This window comes from Ixodes scapularis, unplaced genomic scaffold (assembly GCF_016920785.2).
Source record: "Ixodes scapularis isolate PalLabHiFi unplaced genomic scaffold, ASM1692078v2 PGA_scaffold0__279_contigs__length_252992795, whole genome shotgun sequence".
Taxonomy (NCBI): domain Eukaryota; kingdom Metazoa; phylum Arthropoda; class Arachnida; order Ixodida; family Ixodidae; genus Ixodes; species Ixodes scapularis.
The window spans coordinates 147,228,886-147,236,403 of NW_024609835.1; positions in this window are offsets into that span (position 1 = coordinate 147,228,886).

Consider the following 7,518-nt stretch of genomic DNA (forward strand, 5'->3'; position numbering starts at 1 on the left):
AGTTTAGAGGGACTACTAAACTAACCGACGGCAGCATTCCGCGAACGCATCACTCTTCAGCTGTCCGGGATCCAAGACATATGACGGTACATAAGCCTTGCAAGTGTTTTTATGGTGAGTAAAAAAAAATGTTTTGCGAACGAGTGTTGGTACATATTTATACTAAGACGTTTAATTTGTTACACTATGCACGCCAACTCGTGAGCAGCGATTACTTTGCGGAGAAAGAGGGTTATCCTCAATAAAGTCTTCGTTCCGGGTGAACAGCTGAGACATTGTACTGCTTTTTTGTTGTTTTTTTTTCACAGTGCGCCGACAGTATGCCGACAGCATTGAGGTTTCTACATATCCCCGGTGGCCAGCAATTCAACGGTGACGAGAAGCTTAGCTTCTCGTTACCGGTGAATCGGTTGGGCAAACGGAAGAAAGGGCAAACAGTTGAGATCAGCAGGAATCGCAGAAACGTGCGTCGCAAGGAACGAAAACGAGACTACAGCACCGGCGTTGCCAGACTGGAAGAAACACGGGAAAGTTATGCGTTGTTTATGGCGAAACATATTGAAGGAAATGTTTCTTACATTTTCGAATATTCGTCGACAAACTCTAGCATAGTAGATAAACTTTCTTCGTACCATCGGAAGCAAATAAATTGGTCTTCAAGTACAACATTACTATATTTTGCCTTAAAATACCATACTAGATCGATGACAACTAGCGGAAAAAGAGGATAAACAAAATAGCTGGCTTGTTTCACCGATAGATGGCGCATCTTATTGCCCAATCAAAAATAATTATTGTTGTTCTATATCCAGCCGTTTATTACAGTACCTAGGTACTTTTCCTTTCCTAGGCACCGTGGTTTACCAAAATGGGTTTACCATCGCATCGAGAAAACCGGCCCTGATAGCATGAACCAAGCGAGCTCGAAACCACGCGCTCCTGCAGCTTCGTTGGCACTTTTCACGACTATACTGCAGTAATCACACTTGTCTAATACGCAGAAGCGCGCGACTTTCTCCGGCAGGAGCTATACTGGTGGCATTGGCGTAACTAGTCTGCTCACGTGGGCAATATAGAGCGGTCCGCTCAAGAAGTGTCCTAACCTCTCCGTCCGACGAGCGAGGCAGGCTGCCCGTACGCATCGCAGCTGCTTTGATTCGCACATTGGCTGAGAGCTATCGCGCGCATAAACTAACTCGCTTGTCCTTCCGCATGTTTTTGATAAAACCTTACGCTTTATTTTTGTTTTCTACCGCTACGGTGCCGTTTGCAAAGAGAATGTGAGCAGCCTTTCGCAAATTCACCCGCAGCCCACCTCGAATGGGCAGGACACCCATAAAGCGGTCCGTTCCACGTTACACACGTGACTTCATTAGTCGCCGCAAATACCAGCAGTCTAGCCGTCACGCTTATGAAATTATATAAGGAATTATTTTATAAAAACACCAAGCTATGGCTCCATGCACCTCATCGGTACGCCAAATGTGTTCAATGACTCGGCTGGCTGTATTCTGCTTTCGTGTTTGGACCGTCCCTCCTTAACTCTCTTATTACCCAAACTTAGGCCTGACTGAATTAGGGATATCGGAAACCGCAATTGGGAACAGTCTTTTTTATATTATAACGATGTTTATAAGTTCACAATATTTAAACACTAGAGGCCAGAGTCGTTACAGTCTCATTATGCTACAAGTTAAATATGAAGCCTGCAATTTAGGTAAAACTTAGGAAAGTCTTGATTCTTCGATATGAATTGATTCATCAATTTATTGGTACGCACTTTTTTTCAAAATGTTGTATCGTGAACCTGACCGCATATAGTTAAAGCATTCGTAAGTACTGTTGCATTTTGTTGCTGCAATTCGAGAATATTAATTAGTTTTGTTTTGTCATACTTTGCCATCGCGTTATTAATAGATGTCTCATTTCTTTTTTCAAGTTGTCGTCAATATTTTTTTTGTATGGGTCGTGGGGCCGGTAGGAAAGTTCGATTAATGAAGGAGGATGCAGCATGGCTGCGTAGCTGAAATCTGACGTCCACTATAACGAACATTGGATCCGTGGTCAGTCCTGTCTCGGCACGCCCAGTGCCAGGGATTTTGACACCGCCTCAGAGCCAGTTTTAGTTTGCGATAACACTACGAAGCACAACTGCCTTTTCTACGATTCTTTGTGTCCGCTCTAATCTTTGATAAATAACGCTAATGCGTACGACATCACGTTGACGTCAAGACCATAAATTAAAAAAAAAAAAAAAAATGACGAGCTCCTCGAAGGCAACGACCACACCAAATACTTTGCTTCACAGTCGTTTAGCAATCCGCGTCGCTTCTCGAACAGTTCTCTTCGCCGCCCGGATTTCTGCATCTTGAGTGCGATAGACGCGGTAGCACTCCTGCATTCAACAAAACATTAATCGTCGGCAGACTCACGCTCTTCAATGTCCGCATGCTTCTTTCGTAATCCTCGTTACAAAAGAATGCTTGCGCAATACATGCAGATTTTTAGTTTGAGGAGTTTTGTTCCTTCGCGAACTAGTCGGTCTGGAGTCTCGCTATACAAAACGCAGTCGTTTACGTCAGCCTTCCACTGCTCGGTGCCGAGGCAGCTTGTTCAAATTGAGCAGAAGGCACACACACGCTTTGATGCGTGGAAGAAATAAAGCATGGAACAGTGCAGTTTGGAGGAAATGGCCTTCAACACCAGACCCACTTGGCGGCTTACTCCGAAATATTCCTCCAGCTCCGCCTACTCAACGCTAAATGTCTCCAAAAGAGCGTTCGTGTAAGAGCAGTTCAGACAAGTACGTAGAGCCTCTGTTGCTACGCACTACTTTGAGCAACAGGCCGTATAACCTGGTGGAATTTGAATGCTGTTTTGATTGTTTCAGCATATCGAGTCTCGCACTTCTGAACACGAAATGTATGCTTTTGTTTAGGTATACGCAGGTATGCAAATCTGTACCACATCCAAGGGTTATCGGTTCGTTTCTTTACTCCTTTTAACTTCCTTATATACCCAAAAAGTAATTATTCAGAGATTACGATTATTAACTTATTCACTAATACGCAATTTTAAGTGAATAAATAATTAAAAATATTTACTCGGAAACAAGGATTATTCACTCGTGCGGCAAGGCTTAGATGCTGTCGCCCAGCCGTTCACGTTTCTTTCGGAGGGTACAATACACTGCCTTTATGTTAGAAACTTCCTAGATATTGCAACCATAGTTCTAAACTCTTTCGGTGTTATGCACAACGAATTTTCAGCAAGGACTGGAATGTTATTTTTATTTTGAGCAACGTTATATCATAGAACCATTCTCGATAAAAATATATATATAATTTTTTTCATTAGTAGTCGAAGCGCCCTCAGACGAGATATAACACAGCAATGCATGCACAGAGAGTCTAAGCGGAGAAAGTTACAACGCCTTCATTGTGCCCGATGAGCTGAGTGCGTGAACGCACACGCACGAAAACGCGACGAACGCAGTCACAGTAAGCATTTACTGACAATTGTTTTTTTTATCGGCTCGTAAGTTTTAAAGCGCTTTGACTTATGGGGAAACACACCCTCAAGCATTAAGCCTGCTTCTGACTGAGTGATGAGTCAGCGGTGGGGCGCTGTGACTTTGCACTGTTCGGTGTTCTAACACTAGCATCTCAGAAACCAGAAAACCATATCAGAGTGACGACTGTCAATTATTCGCTACTCGAGCTACCTATAGGGGTCACCACTATCGACAAAATATGGTGGCCTAAAACAGGTCGTGCAGTGTCATGTGCGAGCTGAACGCAAAATGCTAGGGCTTATGCAGGCAAGCATAAAATGGTTGGCACCCATGATTATCGATTACGTTCAGCACCTAACGTGGTGTGTAGGCATAAGTGAGCTTGCAGAGGCTTACCCTCTTCGGAAAAGCAATGGGTGGGCAATAGAACCGTTGTTTTTTCAGCGCGCTGATGAACATTGATCAACTCCGGACGTCTTTTTGCGCGGCTGCGTAGTTTACGTTCGAGCGACCTAGGCAACAGGTTGATGCAACTGTAATGACAGAGTTACTGGGACAACCGTTCGCTCAAGATGTGGAGCAATGCAAGGCGCGCCTAATTCGTTAGGCCATCATGAGCCACGATTATCCTGCCGCACAGTCGTTATTGCCGTATTCGTTGATGTGGACACAAAGAACACAACTTCCCTCGCTTTACTTTGGTAGCCGCCGCCGTGCACACGCCGACAGTATGCAAAAAGGGAAGCCACAAGGAGCGAGCAAAAGTCGCGAAATGACCTTTTCTGGCCAGTGAATTGTTTTAAAAAGATAATGAGCCGAAATTACAGCTAACAAAACAAGGCTAGACTGATTGGTGGGACACTGCAAAACCTAAAAACATAAGTCATGCAGCGATACGTCTAACGGATCATCGTATTTTTGGAAAGGAGTGTGCGATTGAGCGCGGTCGACGAGGCCGACTAAAGGCTAGCCCACATGGCGCGTTTTTCAGTGCGTCTAGACGCGCGTCTCGGCTTGGCGCGCGCGCTAAGCAGGACGCGCGCGCCCAGTCAAACCACACGCGGCGCTACCGGGCAGCGCTTCGCGTCTGCGTTTCCGAAGCGTCCGCCCAACGTAGCCAGACGCGCTTGAGAAACAAAAGCAAAGCTGAAATAGGAATCGCGCGTTAAATAATAGATGCATGCCGTAATATTTAATTTTATTAATATTAAGCACCATTTTTATTACAGCAATTCTAATTAAGCTCAATATCTCTTAGTTTCATCCTTTTTAGTCCGTACGCCTCATCCACCTTTAGGTATGCCATTGGCATCACCATCTCCCGCGCCAAAACACTGGCCGCTACAGATCAGAGGTTGCGTTGCTGCTGTTATTGCCGATAGTGTCAATTTATTAGCTTTGTCTCTCGGATTAATATATTACTTTTAACAAAGCTCTGTGACGCGGACAAAATGGAGCGCGAGCTGGACGTGCTTCTTTTGCGCAAGAGGCTCGTGCTCTTGCAGCTGCTAGTTAAGAAAAGAGCACGAGTAGAGCGTAAATGGTGGGTTCGCCCAATCTTCGAGAAGCGAAGAGGACAAGGACTTTACCATACTGCGGTAAGCTCCTCTCACGTGACTTATGTGCATTCGCATGCATAACACTTTGTGATTTCTTCACTTCAGATGAAACGTATGAGAGACGGCGACGTCGACTTCTTTGTGAGGTTTTACCGCATGACGCCTCCGACTTTTGATGAATTGCACGACATGGTGAAAAAGGACCTGACACGGCAGTTCTTCATCCGTGAGCCGCTTCCATCGGAAGAACGCCTTGCGATTGCCCTGAGGTATCGTATTTTCAGAAGCTGCCTCTATTGTTTACATGTGGGTCAGATATTCCCGTCTAGGGTGATAGCCATTTTTTTGAGTCTGCCTGCGCGTAATGTGTGAAAAATATGGCAGTGAAAACTGCCCATTCCCATCACATAGCCCTTCCAACGAACGACAGCTAGCGACGAAGGTTACAATCAGTCAGCCAAACTTGCGTAGACTGGTCGTGTGAAGAAAGATGCATCAATGAAGCGAGCAAAGGTTGCACTCTGTATTTCACTCTGTTCTATTGCAGCTACCTATCATCTGGCCAACAGATCAAGGACGTGGCCCTGCTATACAGGGTTGGGCTGGAAACAGCGCGACAGGCAGTCCATGTCACGTGCCCGGCCCTGTGGGAGAGGCTGCACCAACCATTCATGAAGGTATGTTCTACTAACTTGATGTGATATGTTTCACATTTCTTTGTAAATAGGAAAAAATTAAAACATGGTTATGCTTGAAGCGAAAAAAGTCAGCGATGTAACTCTATTGATAAAAATTTGTAGTCATTTATAAAAATGCAAACAGGTGGGTTTATCAACCGAAAAAGAAAACTAACAAATCTACTACAGATCGCAACCATGCTAACACGAACAAAACTTTGAGAGAGTTGCAATTCATACATTATTGTTACCACAATTACTCAGTCGGAAAGGATACTTGGTGAGAGATCCGACAAGAACCTTGAGAAAAAGCTTAGTACGTCATATCTGCATCAGTGCTTTGAGTCCGGGACCTCCTCCTCCAATTTCGGCAGGGGGTTGGAGACCCTCCCGTTGTACCCGAGGTTACTCTGTCTTAGTCCTGTGCTTGGGGAACAGAGTCCTGGTAAATTGTAAGAATACATAGCTGTAGATGTGTCTGTTTAATGTTTTCGAAAAAGAACAAATAGAGCCCCCCCCCCTCCCCTCAAAAAAGCGTTACTTTTTAACTTTTTTTTAGCAGCATTGTGTTTCAAAGTTTGTTTGGGGGGTTGCGGGAGGGACTACAGTTGGGGAGGTACAAATGCTCAAAGCATGTGTGTTTGTGCACCGAATGTTCTGCCAGAGCACCAGCGCCACGGCGTTCATTTTCGTTGTCTGCGGCGCCGCTATCGTAGTCGCTCTTCTATTAACACGCACAGATAAGCAAGCGCCTAGACATTGCATACCCTCGCAGGCGTACATCATCTGTACATACAAGTGCGTGCATCCACAATATGGATGAAGAGGTTCGTCTCAAGGGTGCTTTTGCTAAACAGTTTCTCAGAAACCACTGCAAGAGACGGCGGTAGTTTTTTTTCTTTTCTTTTTCGATTGCTTGACACAACGAGAGTAGGCAATTTAGAACTTTGCCCGTCTTTTGTCCGAACCTGTCGTGACGTTTCCCTTCCTTTGCAACTTTGGCACATGGTTCTGTTTACTGTTGCTTGCCGTTTTTATTTTTTAGTCATTTTCAAAATGTGTGCTTTCTCACAAAACGATAGAAGGGATTTTTTAAATGAGCTGTTTATGCCCACAGATTTATTAATCCAAGGAATAATAGCAGAAAAAAAAGAAAGAAAGATGCTTGCTTTAGTGACTATGAAGCACCGTAGTCAACATGTGCAACAGCGGCAAGCAAGCTGCCATGCCGCGCAACTTGTGAGCTATACATACTGGGCGAAAATACAGCGGGCCTCAGCGGGTACGTGAAAATTAGCATCGGGCCGGGCCGGCTGTATAAAAGAGCTAGCGAACCGCTGGGCGGGGCTGGGCTTAAGTGACATGAACAGCCTGTACCTGTGCTCGAGCTAGGAGATACCCCCCCCCCCCCCCCCCCCCCCCAGACTGGAGGGGGACTTTAAGCCCTCTCTGCATGTGAAAGAAAGGAACAAAATGGACATGAACAGGATGAGACGTCTTTTTAGGTGCTTAATTTTCCCCAGAATGTAAGCATTTCATTTCGGCAAGCATACTTTCATAAGAATCGATAGATTGGGTTGCTACATTCCATGATAAAATGAAGTGCCGAAAACACTTTAAACAAGGATGTTTCGCAACTTGATTTTGTCCTTGTAACTTGCTTTTCTCCCTGTTTAAAATTTAGTGACCTTTATTGTGTGAAGCATGCTTCTTCTTTATCACATACCCTCTTCCAACATGTTTCTCTACTCCAGCCTTTATTGGAATG